This window comes from Puma concolor, chromosome E3 (assembly GCF_028749965.1).
Source record: "Puma concolor isolate L17-30 chromosome E3, mPumCon1.1.hap2, whole genome shotgun sequence".
In the NCBI taxonomy this organism is placed as follows: Eukaryota; Metazoa; Chordata; class Mammalia; order Carnivora; family Felidae; genus Puma; species Puma concolor.
In genome coordinates this window covers 19,946,243-19,964,145 of record NC_141682.1, presented here as the reverse complement: position 1 = coordinate 19,964,145, position 17,903 = coordinate 19,946,243, and the positions used below count along the sequence as shown (strand labels likewise).

At 51.9% G+C, this 17,903-nt stretch overlaps 1 long non-coding RNA gene across 1 annotated transcript; it reads right to left on the bottom strand.

Annotated features, from left to right (window-relative positions):
* Positions 1 to 8,796: 8,796 nt before the first annotated feature.
* LOC147573032 (uncharacterized) lies at positions 8,797 to 15,313 on the bottom strand. Its single transcript, XR_015245591.1, has 3 exons — positions 14,872 to 15,313; positions 14,680 to 14,764; positions 8,797 to 10,428 (listed from the first exon to the last, which is right to left on the bottom strand). It is a non-coding gene; the product is annotated as an uncharacterized LOC147573032 (long non-coding RNA).
* Between the last annotated feature and the right edge of the window lie 2,590 nt (positions 15,314 to 17,903).

Below are 17,903 nucleotides of genomic sequence, written 5' to 3'. Positions count from 1 at the left end.
TTTCCAGCGTCTCCCACACTCTATCTTAAGACAAACCCCTGCAACCCTTTCCATGCAGGGTGGGTAACGTCCCCTTGATCATGGTCAGTTCCTTCTCAAGGGCCCTTGGTGTCTTCTCCCGCCCATAGTCTTCAGGTTAGACTCAGTCCATCAGAAAGGTTCCAGTAACATTGAAGTTCAGGAGGGAAGGGCTTATGGGGGCGCCTGGGTGGCTCAGTCGGTTGAGCGTCTGACTTCCGCTCGGGTCGTGATCTCGCAGTTCGTGGGTTCGAGCCCCGCGTCGGGCTCTGTGCTGACAGCTCGGAGCCTGGAGCCTGCTTCGGATTCTGTGTCTCCCTCTCTCTGACCCTCCCCTGTTCATGCTCTCTGTCTCAAAAATAAATAAACGTTAAAAAAAAATTTTTTTTTTAAGTAGGCCACGTAATTAACAATACCGTATCGTATACTCAAAATTTGCCCAGAGCGCATGTCTTAAGTGTTCTCACCACACACACACACACACACACACACACACACACACACACACTGTGAGGCGATACGTATATTAGCTTGTGGTGATCATTTCACAATGTATACATATTTCAAAACCTGAAGTCATACATTTTAAGCATGTACAGGTTTTATTTGTCAATTATACCTCAGCTTAGCTAATAACAATAATAATAATAAAGAAGTAGGCTGGTCATGACCCGACTCAGGAGACCGTGAGCCCTGACTTGGAGATCCTCAGGGAGATCACGGAGGGGCCCGGTTGTCCTTAACAGGTGGTAACGGGGCTCGAGTCATTCTATTTTTTTTAAGGTAAACCGCTTTCTTTCTTTTTTTTTTTTTTAAGTTTACTTATTTTAAGAGAGAAAGCACGCATGCACTGGAGGGGCAGAGAGAGAGAAGAGAGAGAGAGAATCCCAAGCAGGACCTGAGCTCTCAAGCGCAGAGGCCGACTCAGGACTCGATCTCACGAACTGTGAGATCATGCCCTGAGCCAAAATCAAGTGGGAGGCTTAACCGAGGGAGCCACCCAGGTGCCCTTCAGGTCGTTCTATTTTGATGTTAAAGGAAAACACAGGGTGCCTGAAGAAGGGGGAGGGTTTGGGGTCTATTTAATTATAGCTGTGATAATGACCTTGGGATACTCGGAATAGTATAAAAGGTAGTGGACAGCTATTTTTGCCTGTTCAGCACCCACTCACCCCCCCTTTCGGTTGACAGCACCTCAAATTTTCCTTCCATGTTCTTGATCCATATGGTTCAGGCTGGTTCCCCCCGTTGGCCCCATGGGGTGGCCACATGCCCCAGGTCTGGTCAACCAGCACGTTCCATTCCTCGACCACGGCCATTGGCTCAGGCATGGACATACAACCCAAGTGAGGCAGCTCCTGGCCTTTTCCTACACCTATTACTAGGTAAAGTGTTCTTTTTTTTTTTTTTTTTTTAATGTTTATTCCTTTTTGAGAGAGAGAGAGACAGAGGCGTGAGCGGGGGAGGGGCAGAGAGAGAAGGAGACACAGAATCCGAAGCAGGCTCCAGGCTCCGAGCTGTCAGCACAGAGCCCGATGCGGGGCTCGAACCCACGAACCGCGAGATCGTGACCTGGGCCGAAGTCGGAGGCCCAACCGACCGAGCCACCCAGGCGCCCCTAAAATGTTCTTGTCCTCATAAGATGTGCTAGGTTTGTGGGAGGAAAGGCTGGAGCTGCTGGTAACCATCTTTGCCACCACTTGGGTAGATTCTGTCCGAGCAGGACACCTATACAGAGCAGGGCCAACAGATTAAGAGAAAGGGAATCTGAGGACATTATTTGAACACTAGGATCCAAGACTGAAATTAGATATAAATGGGTTTTGCAGTTAATGAGCCAATCTATGCTCATAAATCCATTTGAGGCTGGTGTCTGCAGCCTCATATAAAGGAGTCCTGACTAATATCCAGAGAATCCTAATCCGTAAGACCCCTGAAGCCACTGATGTCTATGAGGCCCTGCCTTAACAGCAACTCCTGACCAACGAGTGACCTTGATCAAGAGAAGCCACTGAGCCCTTCTGGGGCTGGACGCTCCCTTCTGAAGCTGAGATTACCAGAGTATTCTCCAGGACCCATGTGGTCCCAAACAACAGAAAACCCACCTCAAACTGGCTGATTTGAAAAAGAGAAGTCCCGAAATAGAACCAACCTCAGGGCGCCTGGGTGGCTCCCTCGGTTAAGCGTCTGACCTCAGCTCAGGTCATGAGCTCACCATTGGTGAGCTCGAGCCCTGCATCGCGTGAGCGCTGCTTCTCTGTCCCTCTCTCTCTCTCTCTCTCTCTGGGAGATTGTCCCCGCCCCACCCCACCCCGCCCCTCGCTCACTTGTGTCCTCTCTCTCTCCAAAAAACAAAACAAAACGAAAACAAAAAAAAAATCTTCAGGTGCAGCGTAACGCAAAGGCAGCAACTTCAACACCACGATGGGTTTCTCTCTCCCAACTGATCTACTTCTTCTGGGTAGACTTCTTCTAGACTTCTCCTCTCCTCTCCTTGTGGTGCAGGATGGCCACCAGCCACCCCCCTTCCCCCCCCCCCCCAAGTTTCCAGCCTCTCAAGAGCGCCGCCCAACGGGAGAGCGTGTGTGAGCCCTGCCCATCCCAGGTGGTGCTTTCTATGTGCTTGCTTCATTCTTCTTTCTTTTGAAATTTTTCAAGTTTCTCTTTGAGAGAGAGAGAGCAGGGGAGGGGAAGAGGCAGAGACAGACAGAGAATCCCAAGCAGCCCCCACACTACCAGCACAGAGCCTGTGGTGTGGCTCGAACCCACACACCCTGAGATCAGGACCCGAGCCGAAACCGAGAGTCCCACGCTCAACCGACTGAGCCACCCAGGCAACCTTGAGCTTGCTTGGTTCTGATTGGGTCCTGCATCGATGGCTGATCTAATCGCATGGCCACGACAACGCCGTTCTCTGATTGGCTGAGGCCTTGCCACATGACCACCCCAGAGCTGGAAGCAGAGCCCCACCGGAAGTAATTGGCTGAGAAGGGGTAGTCTCCTGTGGATAATGGCGGCGGGGGACGACGTTTGGCCTCAACCCTGCACCCTCGGTGTACCCATGCCCTCTGCCATGTCATTTTGCAGCCTGATATTAGTACACCCCGTTCAACCGTCGCTTGGGTAGACATTCACTTTGTTTCTGCTTGCAAATCTGCTCCATGATCCTCTTTCAAAAAACTTACTGGGGCGGGGGGAAAAATGTGGAGAATTATGGCTGAAAACTTCCCAAATGCGATGGAAGACATTAATCTGTCCATCCAAGAATCTCAGCGACCATTGTTCTTCCCTATTATTACGTTAGCCATGTAAGAAGTTCTGATTACCTTTCCTTTCTGCACGACCTTTCGTTTTCCCGCTGTTAGGAATTTTCTGTTTTCCGTTTGCTTAGAATCATCTATGTCCTTAGTAACGCAACCCCAGTCTCTCCACTCGTTGTTCAAGTCGTTTCCCAAGGGATTCGGTTTAAGTGCTTTCCAAATTTAACCTTCTAGAAAACTGCTAGAGCCCAGCCCCCTCCCTGCCTTGCTCCAGTACAAACCAACTGCAAAAATGACGGAGTGCCTCCCCCCCCCCAACCCCGCTAGCCATTCATTGTTGCCCTACCTCTCGGTAGAAAATGCTACCTCATCGGTACTTTCATTTGCCTTTCTCTGGTTTCTGATGAGGCGGCGCATCTTCAGGTTAGGTAGTTGTGTACTTAATTTTTAAAAGGCCCCATTGGCTTTTTTTTTTTTTTTTTTTTTAAAGTGAGCTCCATGCCCAACCTGGGGCTCGAACTCATGACCCCGAGATCAAGCGCCACCTGCTGTACCGACTGAGCCAGGCAGGCGCCCCTCCCACTGGCATTTTGACTGGAATCACACGTGGGGGCTCCTCCCACGTTCCGACCTTATCTCTTTCTTCTTTATGCTTCAACACCTTTTTTCTTCATGGAGGTCCTACACCTTCCCTGTTAGATGTATTCCCCTAATAATATACATGTGAATGAAATCTTTTCCTTTTTCTGTTTTTAGCCAACGATTTCTTATAATATCAAGTTGCCTTATCTCTTCTTTTTCAGTAGCATTTCTTTTGGTTTTTTTGTTTTTTATCCTGGTGTGTTTGATAGAACCTCCAAAAACACTTTTTGTTTTGATTCTAAGGGAAATGGCTTTAGTATCTAGAATGATGTTTGCTGTTAGTTTTGGCAAAGAACCTTTATCATACTTCAGTAATTTGTTTTAGTTAGTAGTTTTCTTTTTTTTTTTCAAAGAAAAAGCTATTGAAGTGATATGATCACATTGTTACCCTCTCTCTTTTTTTTTTATTTTTTTTTTTCATGTTTGTTTATTTTTGAGAGAGAGAGACAGAGTGGAGGGGGGTGAGGGCAGAGAGAGAGGGAGACACAGAAACTGAAGCAGGCTCCAGGTTCTGAGCTGTCAGCACACAGCCCGATGCAGGGCTTGAACTCACAGACCGCGAGATCATGACCTGAGCCGAAGTCAGACGCTCAACCAACTGAGCCACCCAGGCGCCCCTGTTACCCTCTCTCAATGTGGTGTAAGCAATTGTGTTGATCAGTTACTTGATATTGTATGTTGATCGATTACTTGATATTGAACCTGTCCTGCATTCCTGAAGTAAGCTCTGTTTGCTCAAAGTATGTTATTCGTTTGATATACAGCCATATTTTATCTGTTAGCATTTGTTCTTTTTTTTTTTTATGTCTATTTTTGAGAGAGAGAGCACAAGTGGGGGAGGGGCAGAAAGAGAGGGGGGACAGAGGATCCGAAGTGGGCTCTGTGCTGACAGCAGTGAACCCGATGCGGGGCTTGAACTCAGGAACCATGAGACACGACCTGGGCCGAAGTAGGACATTTACCAGACTGAGCCACCCAGGCGCCCCTATTTGTTAGCATTTGATTTGGAATGTTTGCGTCAAAATCAGAGCGAGTTGGGTCTGTGCTTTATTGGCTTGTGTTTCTTGTTCTTGCTAAAACGTGTTGGTGGGTTTATTTGCTTTTCAAGTTTTTATGTTAAGGTCACGCTGCCTCCATACAATCAATGGAAGAGTTTCTGTCTTTTTCTGTGACCTAGAATCGTTTAAGAAGCATCAGAATTACTTTTGCTGTTATCAGTTTAAACTATCAGAAGGTTAGCTAAATTCGTCTTTGAAATCATCAGGGCCTGGTGCCTTTACAAATAATTTTATGCATACAAAAAAAGGCATGTAACAAGACAAGACAAAACAGGATGTAACATAAACGTAAGTTAGGACACAGAGGGAACCGAATTAACAGAGGTTTGTAACTTACTTGTCTGGGTCACCAAGATTCAGCTTGGCTAAGGGGGGGGGGGGGGGCACCCACTGCACTTTCTTTCCTTAATGGCAATTCTGGAGCCGGCCAGACTGTCTGGGAAAGTCACCTGGCACAGATGAGACTCTACAGTGTGATTTTTGGTTTTCTCCCCTTCCCTCCTTTCTTCTTTGTAATAACCACATACCTGCATTTAAACGCCTGCCACTTTATTTACTTTAGATGCTTATTTATTTATTTTGAGAGACAGAGAGAGCAGAGGAGGGGCAGAGAGAGAGAGGGAGAGAGAATCCCAAGCAGGCTCCCCACCGCCATCGTGGAGCCCGACTCGGGGCTTGAACTCACAAACCGTGAGATCATGACCTGAGCCGAAATCGAGAGCTGGACTCTCTCAACCGACTGAGCCACCCAGGCACATCCTCCCACCATTGTACTAACTGGGCGAGGCTATGTATGCGACGGAGAGGATACATGAAGTTTTGAAACCCAGGTCTGTTCCTGGGCAACTTGAGCACCTGTGTGGGGCTGCTTTCGTGGCTGTAAGACAGATCTGTGTGAGGTTTGAACAAGATAAAAGCTGCACAGAGTCTGCAGATATTCTGCAAATGTGCCCCCCAGCTCCTAACAGAAGAAGGCCCTGTTCTGTTGGGTGGGCAAGGGGGAGCCCCTGCAGGTCCTTGAGGTGGGGCGTCACCAAGATCCAACAAAGCACGATAGGAAGGCTTTAGTGCCAGGAGGTGGATTGAATTGGCCTGATGTTACAGGAGAGGAAACTGAGGCACAGAGAGGGGAAGTTCCCTGCCCAAGGTCACACAGCTTCAAAATGACCGTGCTGGAATCTGAACCCAGGTCTTTCTGACTCCAGGCCTCCCGGTCACAGGGCCTATCCATTCCCCAGCCCTAGAGCCTGGGAGGCGCCCCCAGTCCTCCCTAGCCCACGGTGCAACCAGCTTCTTGGGAAGGATAAGCAACACCCCTTGGGCCCTAGCACCTTCTGTACCTGCCCCCGCATGAGTCACTCACCAGAGCCCGAAAGAACCCACCTGCTGGAGGAGTTCTCTGTGTGAGTGCATTTCGGGTTCCCGTCTTAGTCACCGCGTCTCTTGGTTCCCACCCCTCCCCCCAACTGCCAGGAATCTCCATGTCCCCAGCCTGAGGCACCTGTGCCTCCCCCACTGGGACTCAGGCCCCGGGGGGGTGGTGAGGGTTGGTGGTGGAACCGGCAAGGCTGAGTCCTGGGCTGGGGGCCGGGTGACTGGGGGCCACTAGGCTCCATAACCATTGCTGGCTTCCCTTAACCCAAGTGAAAGCAGTGAATTTGTCAGGTGGATGGTCTCAAAACCAGTGACAGCTGGCACTTCTAGAGTGCTAACTCCAGCCAGGCCCTGCTCTGAGCCTTTGTATCTTTTAAGACGTGGAAGCCTCATAAAAGCCCGTGAGGTACTATTGTCTCTATTTTATAGCTCAAGCAACCCAGGCTCAGAGAGGGGAAGTGACTTGCCCAAGGCCACAGAGTCCGCAAAGGACAGAGCAGGGAGTCTGGACCGCCTCCGTGATGGGCATTCCAGCACCGACACTGTCCCAAGGGCTGGGCAAGGCTGAGTCTCTGCCCTGGGCCCCGTCCTGCACCTTGAGCCAGAGCCCCTGAGAATGGCGAGCGGGGGCCACCATCTGGGGAAGGGACCAGTTCTACTCAGCACAGGTGACCTCTTGGCCAGGCCACACGCAGCAACCCCAGGTTGCCAGGCCGGTCAGCTTCCAGGCCTTTGTAGGTGGTTTCCTTTGCTTGGAACCCGCTCCTCCTTCTCTCTCCTGGACCAATCCCCTCTCCTGGACAACTCAAGGGCAGCGGCACCTCCTCTGGGAAGCCCTCTGGGATGTGCCCCCTGCTGAATCCCACACTTCCCCTAACGAGCCCCAAATTTGCCACTTGCTTTCTGTGACCTTAGGCAAGTTACTGAATCTCCCTGAGCCTCACTTTACTCATCGACAAAATGAGGCCAGTGCTACCTCAAGGGGTTTTTGCAAGGATAAGGAGATAAGTCGTGCGTACAGCAGGGTGTGGCCACAGTAAATGCTCACTAAAGAGGCTCATTTCGTAGCATTGATTTGTGTGCACTGGGTTGTAACTGCGTCTGTCTCTCCATCTGGACCCAGCGCTCTGCAAGAACAGAAATGGTGCCCTGTTTCGGTGCTTGTCCCAGATCCCAGCACCTGGCCTGTCCTACCGGACGTCTCAACACATATCCTACGTTCTGGATGGCTGGCCAAGGGTCCAGCTTCCTGCCCATGAACAGTGCTGAGGGCTGGGGCCCGGCGCTTGCTGAGTGGTCAGGCTGGGCTTGGCCTGCCCTGGGAGCTGCCCCTTCCTGGATGTGTGACCTTGGGCAAACCATTTAACTTAACCTCTCTGCAACTCAGTGCCCTTGTTGGCCACGTGCAGATAACAGTCATCCTGCTTCCAAGGGCTCTTATGGGCATGAACTGAACTGGGGTTTAGAAAGCACTCGAGCCCGCCCACAGTCCATACTCCATTATGAGGGTTGTTGAGAATAAAATAAACAGTTGCATCCCCTGCAAATATCAGCCTTTCTGTTGGCCAGCTCTCACTTCCCACCCCGGGGGACCTCAGGGTCAGGGTCACAAGGAGCACCTGTTGGGGTGCCTCCCCCTGCCTGCCCTGCCCTGGGCTTTCCAGTTGTCGCCCAAGGCCCTGTTCCAGCTCCTGGGGCAGGTGATCTGTGTGCGCGGAGCAAGCCAGACGGTCCACAGGACCCAAGAGCAGAAGAAAACAGTAGAACTTGACTTTCCGACCGATCGAACATCTTTTTCCTGACTCTGGCTCCCCACTGCCTCTGACAACATAATCAAGATACGTTTGGGGAAATTCAGTCCAAACCGGTGATTTTTCAGTCACTTTGAAGGCTCTGAGTCCCAGGAGTTGTATGACATGGTGTTTTCCCCCTTTGCTTGCCTCTGGGCTGGCCTGAGGACCCCAGGCCCACAGGGCCGATGAGGGGTGAGTAGGAGCCCGCTACAGTGATAAGACAGGTGGGGGTTGGGGGAGGTTTGGACCGAGCTGAGGCTGGTTGACGCTTCAGTCCCATCCCCCATCCCCTTCCACCTGCCCCGGTGGCGGGGCCACCCGAGTGCTGTGGTTTCCCTTTAGCTTCAAGGCTTCCTCACGTTCACTCTTGCTGTGGTTCCTCAGGCCTCCTGCTCGACGCCCAGTTGGGCACCAGCCCTCAGCTCCAAGGTCACATCACCCCCGAGAAGAGCGAGCCTCCCTGGTGGCAAGCACCAGCCAGCCATTCCTCCCAGCTACCTTCTGTGTCCCCGTCGGAGCCTGCAAAAACTTCTGGAAGGCTCTTCACTATGCAAAGAATACCCCCACCCCTTCCCCCCCCCCACCCCACAGATGTCCTCCCGTTTTCTCTCTCTGCCCTGTCCCCTGCATGCCTGTGGGTAGATGGCTGGACAAACCACAGGACACTGGGTCAATCTGAATTTCAGACAACCAACAAATAATGTTTTTGGTACGAGTACGTCCCAAATGTTGGATCTGGAATATTTTTTTTTTTTTACATTTATTTATTGCTGAGAGACAGAGAGAGACAGAGCATGAACACGGGAGGGGCAGAGAGGGGGAGACAGAATCGGAAGCAGGCTCCAGGCTCCGAGCGCTCAGCGCAGCGCCCCGCGCGGGGCTCGAACTCACGAACCGCGAGATCACGACCTGAGCCGAAGTCGGACGCCTAACCGACTTGAGCCACCCAGGCGCCCCTGGATCTGGAATTTTTATTTTGCCAAATCTGGCAGTGCAACTAGGGGGTGCCTAGCAAATCCAGCTGTGGAGGGGCTGTGGTCTCCCCTTTCCCTCAAAGCCACCAAACTCGGGGCACACGGGTGGCTCAGTCGGTTAAGTGTCCAACTCTTGCTTCCGGCTCAGGTCACGAGCTCACAGTTTGTGTGTTCGAGCCTCACGTCAGGCCCTGTGCTGACAGTGAGGCGCCCGCTTGGGATTCTCTCCCTCTCTCCTTCTCTCTGCCCCTCCCCACCTCCTTCCCTCTCTCTCTCTCTCTCTCTCTCAAAACAAATAAATAAACTTAAAAAAAAAAAAAAAAGAGGCTCCAAACTCCTTGGGGACCCCTTCCCTCCGCCCTCCCTCCGCCCAGCCTCACCCCGGGGCGGGGCGAGCCTCAAGGAGAGGTAGAGAGGAAAACCTCCATCAACTCCAACGCTCTCTCCCCATCCCCTCTCCTCTCTGGTCGCACTTGGCCTTCCCGCCCCAGTCCCTTCTGCCTCGCACCTGGCACAAGCCTTTGAACTGGCAGTTTGGGCTCTGCGTTGGTGGGGGGGGGGGGTGGCAGAAAACAGAACACACCGCCTCGAGTGAACAGCCACAAATCAGCCCTCCGCGCCATGCGGCCGCGCCCCCATCCTCTGCTTTGAGATGTACTGCGACCGGCCCATCTCACAGATGAGAGCGCCGAGGCCCAGAGAGGTCCGGTCACAGAGCCGGTGCGGTGCATGGCAGACTGGAGGTCTCTTTCAAGGGCCCTGGGGATGCCCAGAGCAGGCGCCTGCCTCCTTGGAGACCCGGCTTCCCTGCAGCGGCTGAGTAGGCCCTGGAGGAAGGGACTGAGCTGTTGAGGCCCCAGTCCCCCCACCCCCACCCCGGGTCCCCTAGGCCTTTTCACACGGGACCTGCTGCAGAGGCTGCCTGGTGAAGCCTCATCCCATCCCCCTGCAGCCGGGGCCTCAGGTGACATTTCCTCTCTGAGGATCAGCCACAGCCACCGCTGGGCTGGGGGAGAGGGAGGAAAAGGAGGCCCCTTACACCCATGGGAGCCGCTGGAGGCGGGGCAGGAATGGGAAGGCCCCTGTCAAAACCGGTGCCGCTGCCCCCCAAAGCCCCAGGCGAGTCATTTCACGGCTCCAAGTCTCGGTTTCTTCATCCACAAATAGGGTCAGCGATCCTTTCCACATCACAGAGCTGACGGGAGGATTAAAGGTGGCCTTCGGGGCACCTGGCTGGCTGAGTCGGTGGGGGCTGTGACTCTTGATCTCAGGGTCGTGAGTTCAAGGCCCACGTCTGGCGCAGAGCTTACTTTAAGAAAAAAAAAAAAAAAAAAAAGAGTGAAATGGGGCGCCTGGGTGGCTCAGTCGGTTGAGTGTCTGACTTCCGCTCAGGTCGTGATCTCTCGGTTTGTGGGTTCGAGCCCCGCGTCGGGCTCTGTGCCGACAGCTCGGAGCCTGGAGCCTGCTTCGGATTCCGTGTCTCCCTCTCTCTCCGCCCCTCAAAAATAGAGAAATGTAATTTAAAAAAAAAAAAAAGTAAAATAAAAAAAATTTTTAAGGGGCCTGAAATAATACAAACAAACTGGGTAACGGTTAGGGTGTATTATATAGCAGATACTGTTCTAGGCACTTTACATAATACGTTAAATTATTTAATCCTACCAGCCACCCTGGGAGGTCGGTACTATTATTATCCCCACTTTATAGATGAAGAAACGGAGGCAGAGCGATGAAGTCCCTTGCTGCTCGAGTCTGTAATTCAAACGGAGGGCTCGAGGGTCCAAGCTGTTAACAGCTACAGCTTACGTGTCAAACACACAGCACAGAGGCATCCGCTAAGTCCCCAAATCAGAGATCACCAACTGACGTGGCCCAAGAACAGACAGACGTTAGCAAAGGGAGCAGAAAAATCCAGAACACAGACCAGGGGAAGTCTGAGGCTGTGGCATCATTTCAGACTAGCAAAGAAAATACAGAGTATTCACTAAACGGCAGCGGGACGAGGCTTTGCCATCTGGGAAAAAATAATAATAATAATAAACAAATAAATACATAAGCGGCTGTGCCAGAGATCACACTTTACACTGAATCACACTGAAAATTTAGATGAAAACCATAAACCACTAGGTAAAAATACAAAACTTCTCCAGGCAAAAGCCCCAGCGAGATAAAGCGACGATCGAGAAGTATCAGAGGTGGGTTCCCTCGGTGACGATTCATCAAGCTGCACGCTTCTGATCTGGTGCTTTGCTGTGTATGTTATACTTCCGAGGTCTTTGTGTTTGCTTGCTTGCTTGGGTATAAACTGAGCCAAACCGGGAAAATACGTTTGTTCCCTCAAATCACCCACGGAGACTCGATTTTCCTACTATCTAAAGTGTTCTTGGGAAGAAACACGAAAAAAAAAAAAAAAACCTACTCGAAAAAACAACAATGGACACAAAGGGATCACAGAAAATACAGATGACTTTTGTCTCTTCTTCATGACAAAAGCAACGCAAATTAGAACTGCACTCGGATGCCAATTTTGACCCGACAGTTGGGCAAGAAATTCAAGAGTTCAATAGCACTCTGAGTTGGCAAGGATGTGGGGAGACAGGCCCTGTCGGATATTGCTTGTGGGGGTGTCGGCTGGCCCCCTCCCCCAAAGGGGAATTTGGCAACATCTATCAGAATCACACATGCTTGTTCACTTTGACCAAATGACTCCACTTCTAGGGATTCGTTATACAGAGATACTCCCACATATGCTAAATGACTTATGTATAAGACTGTTCAGTGCAACTTTTTTTTTTTTTTTTTTGGTAAATTATTGGAAACAATCTAAAATGTCCATTTCTGGAGGGGCACCGGGTGGCTCAGTCACTTAAGCATCCGACTTCAGCTCAGGTCATGATCTCCTGGTTTGTGAGTTCGAGCCCCACATCGGGCTCCGTACGGACAGCTCAGAGCCTGGAGCCTGCTTCGGTTTCTGGGTCTCCCTCTCTCCCTGCTCTCTCTGTCTCTCTCTCTCAAAAGTGAATAAACATTTTTAAAAATGTGTTAAATAATGTTTTAACAAATAAAATTCATATGGACTCTCACGGGACCCCGAATAGCCAAAATCATCTTGAAAAAGAACAGCAAAGTTCAAAGATTCACACTTCCCGATTTCAAAACTTATTGCAAGGCTACATTAATCAAAACAGTGTGGTGCTGGCATAAAGACAGACATATAGGGGCGCCTGGGTGGCTCAGTCGGTTAAGGGTCCGACTTCAGCTCAGGTCACGATCTCACGGTCCATGAGTTCGAGCCCCACGTTGGGCTTTGTGCTGACAGCTCAGAGCCTGGAGCTTGTTTCTGATTCTGTGTCTCCCTCTCTCTGACCCTCTCCCGTTCATGCTCTGTCTCTCTCTGTCTCAAAAATAAATAAACGTTAAAAAAAAAAAAAAGACAGACACTGGTGTTGGGGAAACTGGATAGCCACATGTAAAATAAATAAATAAATAAATAAATAATAACTCAAAATGGATTAAGATCGACTATAACACCTAAAACTAGGGGCACCTGGGTGGCTCAGTCGGTTAAGCATCCGACTTCGGCTCTGGTTGTGATCTCGAGGTTCGTGAGTTCGAGCCCCACGTCTCTGCTGACCGCTCAGAGCGTGGAGCCTGCTTCCGATTCTGTCTCCCTCTCTCTCTGCCCCTCCCCCACTCACTCTGTCTCTCTCAAAAATAAATAAAATTAAAACAAATAAACATTAAAAAAAGACCTAAAGCTATAAAAATCCTAGGCAGAGGGAAACAAACATGAGAAAAGCTTCATGACATCGGATTTAGCAATGATTTCTTGGATATGATGCAAAAGGCTTAGCAACAAAAGCACAAACAAATACATGGGACTACATCAAACTTAAAAGCTTCTGTGCATCAGGGCACCTGGGTGGCTCAGTAGGTTGAGTGTCTGACTTCGGCTCAGGTCGCGATCTCACAGTTCATGGGTTCGAGCCCCGCATCAGGTTCTGTGCTGACAGCTCAGAGCCTGGAGCCTGCTCTGGATTCTGTGTCTCCCTCTCTCTCTCTCTCTGCCCCTCCTTCACTCACTCTGTCTCTCTCTCTCTCTCAAAAAGGAATAAACATTAAAAAAAAAAAAAAAAAGCTTCTGTGCATCGGGGAGCCTGGGTGGCTCAGTCGGTTAAGCATCTGACTCTTGGTTTCAGCTCAGGTCATGATCTCACAGTTCTTGAACTCGAGCCCTGCATCAGGCTCTGCGCTGACAGTGCAGAACCTGCTTGGGATTCTCTCTCACTCGGTCTCTGTCCCTCCCTCACTCGTGCTGTCTCTCAAAATATAAATAAATAACAAATAAATAAATGAAACCTTCTGTGCATCAAAGGACAAAATCAAAGCAGTGAAAAGGCAACACACAAAATGGGAGAAAATATTTGCAGATCATACATCTGAAAAGGCGTTAATATCCTGAATATATAAAGAGCTCCCACAATTCAACAACAAAAAAACAACTAGATTTTTTTAAATGGGCGAAGAATTTGAACAGACATTTCTCCAAAGACAATATACACATGGCCAACATGCACATGAAAAGACACTCAACATCACTAATAATGAGGGAAATGCAAATTAAAACCACAATGAGCTATCCCCTCATCGACACGAAGATGACTGCTCTAAAAAAAATAGCAAATAACAAGCGTTGACAAGGATGCAGAGGAATTGGAACCTTTCCGCCCTGCCGGTAGGAATGTAAAATTGTGCAGCTGTTATGGAAAATAGCATGCAGGTTTTAAAAAAAATTTTTTTAAATGATCCAGCAATTCCACTTTGGGCATACACCCGGAAGAACGGAAACAGAATCTCAAAGAGACATTTGCACATTCGTGTTCATATCAGCATTATGTTCCCAATAGCCGAGACGGAGAAGCGAGCTTCGAGTCCACGAGAGTATGAACGGATGAAGAAAACGTGGTGTGTATATATATATATATATATTCAACGGGATATTATGCAGGGATATTATGCAGCCTTAACAAGTTAGGAAATCATGTCTCGTGCCACCACACGGATGAGCCTTGGGGACACGCTAAGCTTTCTGTCACAAAAAGACAAATAGCATATGATTCCCATGATACGAGGCACGTCAAGTATTCAAATGCATAGAAACAGAAAGTAGAACGGTGTTTGCCAGGGGCTGGGGGGAGGGGGACCCGGGGAGGTGCTGTTTAATGGGTACAGAGCTGGAGTTTTGCAAGAAGAAAACGTTCTGGAGATCTGTTGCCCAACCATGTGAATACACTTCACGCTATTCGACTGTACCCTGAGAAATGATTGGATGGTGAATTTTGTGTCGTGTCTCTGTGTGTGTGTGTGTGTGTTTACCACAATAAAAAAAAAAAAATTAAACACTGCGGTGGGCCGCCAGTTTGCAATCTCTCCTTTAGACAGTGCTTCCCTGGGGGTCGGGCAGGTATCCTTTGCTGGGACTGCAAGAACCGTGGGGAGCTCATCACGGGGGCGGGGGGGGGGGGTGGGCCTGACATGCTCCGCTCGAGCTGTCTCTTACTTGCTTCACTCAACGCTTCCCAGGCGCCGACCGCACGCCAAGCTCCAGGCCCCAGGGTGACAGAGATGAGTGGGGAGCTCGCAGCCTAGAGGGAACAGATGACAGACACTGAATGCGTGAAAGGATCAGCGCTCACGATACCAATTCCATGGGGTTACAGGATACAGGGGGACGGGAGGGGCGCGAGATTACATGGGGCAGACCGGAAGGGCTCTGCGAAGGGGAACTTCATCTGAGATCCCAGCGTCAGAAGATCCGGGGCCTGTGAGGACGGGAGAGAGCTCCAGGAGGAGGGAGAGCGGTGCAAAGGCCTGGAGACAGGGGCCTGCGTGGCTGGCTCGCAGCGGGGCGAGAGCAGGAAGGCCTGACTCGGGAGCCGGCCGGGGAGGATGGCTGGCGTGCCACCAGCAGCCCCGTGTGCACGAAACAGATAAAACCCAGTCTTTTATCAGCATAAACTTGTTTTGTGAGTTCGCATGTGTCACTCTCTTTCAGGCTGCAAAAAACACATCAGGACGCGAAACGGTATTGTCCTAGAGAAAGCCTGGGTCGACAGAGGTCCTCAAAGTCTCATATTTGTCTCCACACACCCACTGGCTGCTGGATCTCTGAATTAGCCCCCTGGCGTGATTTAAAAACCACTGATCTGCTTGGGCGCCATCACCCCCACTCGGCAGAGGGGTGTACTGAGGCCCAGAGCGGGGAAGGAGCTCCAAGCAAGCGCAGGGCTGAGCAGAAGTCAGGCCTGGAGGAGAGGGGCTCCTGGCTCCGGGGTCAGGGGTCTGGAGGCCCTTACTTACTATGTGTGGCTCGGGGGGGGGGGGGGCTCACTTCCTTTACGGGGAGGACCTCCTCCCCCCCTCTTGGGCATGAGGCCGGGACGGGGGAGGACGGCTGGGGCTCAAGCCAATGGCTTGCTGCCTGGGCTGGGTGTGTCTGGACACGGCGGGCACCTGCTCGGCAGGACCGTCCCCTCACTTCCTGCTGGTCTTTTGAGCCCACTTCGGCCCTCTCCCATGATCCTCTGGGCCTGGCCCCCCATCTGCGGAGTCTCTGAATCAGACAGCCCCAGATACTTTCTACGGCTTGCTCCCAGGATCTCTGAAGGACTGGACGGTCTCTGGGGCTCTGGTGGCCCTTTGATCATCCCTACAGCCCGTGCGGTGGCCGCTGGGGTCCCAGATCCGCCGCTGACTGGCCACGTGGTTTGGGCAGGCGGTTGAGAGCTCTGCCTGGCTGGGAGGGACGTCGGCAGAGCCAGGAAAGCATTCTCGGTCCCTCTGGGGTTCCTAAGACTCGATTCCGAATCCACATGTAGGACTCTTACCACATCCATAAACTGCCCAAACCAAGTCTCTTGTTACTTTTCTTTAAAATGATTTCCTTTTTACAAGGAAAGTCATTTGAAAGGCAACTACATGTCGCAGTCCCACAGAGCCTTTCTCTGTAACCAGAATCAGAATTGAGAAGAAAATGCCTTTCTCTCCCCGGGATTTAAGGTGGGGGGTGGGGGTTGGTTAACGCTGCCTCTGTTTCAAATGGGCGCATATACGGCACCCCCAGACTTGGGCCACGACCGGCCTAATTCAGAGTCCTGTCCCGTGGAGGGTTCCCAGCTGCGTGATCTTGGGCAGGCCATTCAACTTCTCTGTGCCTCAGTTTCCCCACCTGGAAAATAATAACAGTACCCACCTCGCAGGGGTGTTGTGAGGGTTCAAGCAGGGAGTATAGACAAGACGTGTGGCAGAGAAAGTGCCATCAAGCAGGTGTTGAACGCGGAAGCCCACTGTGGTACAGAGGGGATGACGAATGAGGTGCAGGGAGGGGAAAAGACGGGCTCAGGAGCACCTGGGAGCCACGCTCCCCTCAGCCCCTCTCAGTCCCAGTCAGCCTCACCCCCCGACTCCCCTGCACATGCCCTCGCTTCTGTCCCTCATCCCCAATCTCCCTGAGCCCCTGCTCTGGCCAGGCTGTTCGATTAACTTCTCGATTAACTTCTCTTCTCGCTCGCACCAACCCCACGAGGGAGGTGGTTCATCGGACCCACTCCGCAGAAGGGGAAGCCAAGGCCCGGGGAGGGGACATAATTCCTCTGCCTGTCTCTGCATGCACCAGGGTAGGAGGAAGACGCAGGGGATTCTGGGCTCCCCCACCCCCATCCAGCCCCAGCGCCCCCCCCCCCCACGCATTATCTCTAGGCGGCAGCAGCTGAGCCTCCCAGTATCTCTCTGATCCCCCAAATTTCCGGTTCCCCAAAGACAACTCAGGATGTGGGGAGGGAGGGGCAGGGAGAGGAGGAGGGAGACAGAGAACAAGAGAGAGATCACAGAGAGAGACAGAGAACCACAGAGAGATGAGAGACAGACGGAGGCACAGAGAGGAAAGAGACAGAGAGACTATCTGAGACAGAGAGCCGCACAGAGACAGAGAGACGGATAAGAGATAGAGATTCCAAGACAGAGGAGAAACAGATTGAGGCAGACAGAGGTGGAGAGAGAGAGAAAGGGGAGGGGTGCCCCAAAGACACAGAGCCAAAGGAGGCAAGAGAGGAGCCCCAGAGCTGAGGCAAAACTGAAAGCGGCAAGCGGGAGAGGGAAGCGATCAGGGTTGGGGTGTGAGGCACGGGGTGTTGGGGAGCATCCGGAAACAGAAAGAAATTGGCGAGTGTGGGAGCCAGATGGGAGAAGGTGAGGAAAGCTCAGGGGCCCGCCCGCGCAGGTGCAGGGGGGAGGGGAAGGGGGGGCCCCCCCCGCCGGACCCAGGCAAGAGGGGCCCTGGGGGAAGGAGACCAGAGGCCTCCCCTTCCCCATCTTTCTCAGAGCCCCCACGACGCCACAGATGCCCCAAGCGTCCACCCGCTGGGCTTATGAAGCCCTGTGTCCTTGAGAAGAAGGACTGTGCTCAGGCCCAGCCCTGGAGTCCCCACCGCCCCAGGAGATGCCCAGCCGGGGGTGGGGGCAGCAGCAGGGGGGTTCTGAGTGGCCCACCCCGCTCGGGGCCAGAGGTGGACAGAGGCCCGAGGAGGGACCTGGTGGGCACAGAGGAGGCACTCGGGAACAGGGGTTGCCTGGGCACTCAGGGAGGGAGCGCCAGCGCCCTGCTGGGTCTGGCCACGGTGCCCTCTCCGAGCCTCAGTTTCCCCGTTTGTACAAAGGTGGCATTAAGAACTTACTCGGGGTCACAGTAAGGACCAAACGTACGTGGAGTGCATGGCAGGGCACGAC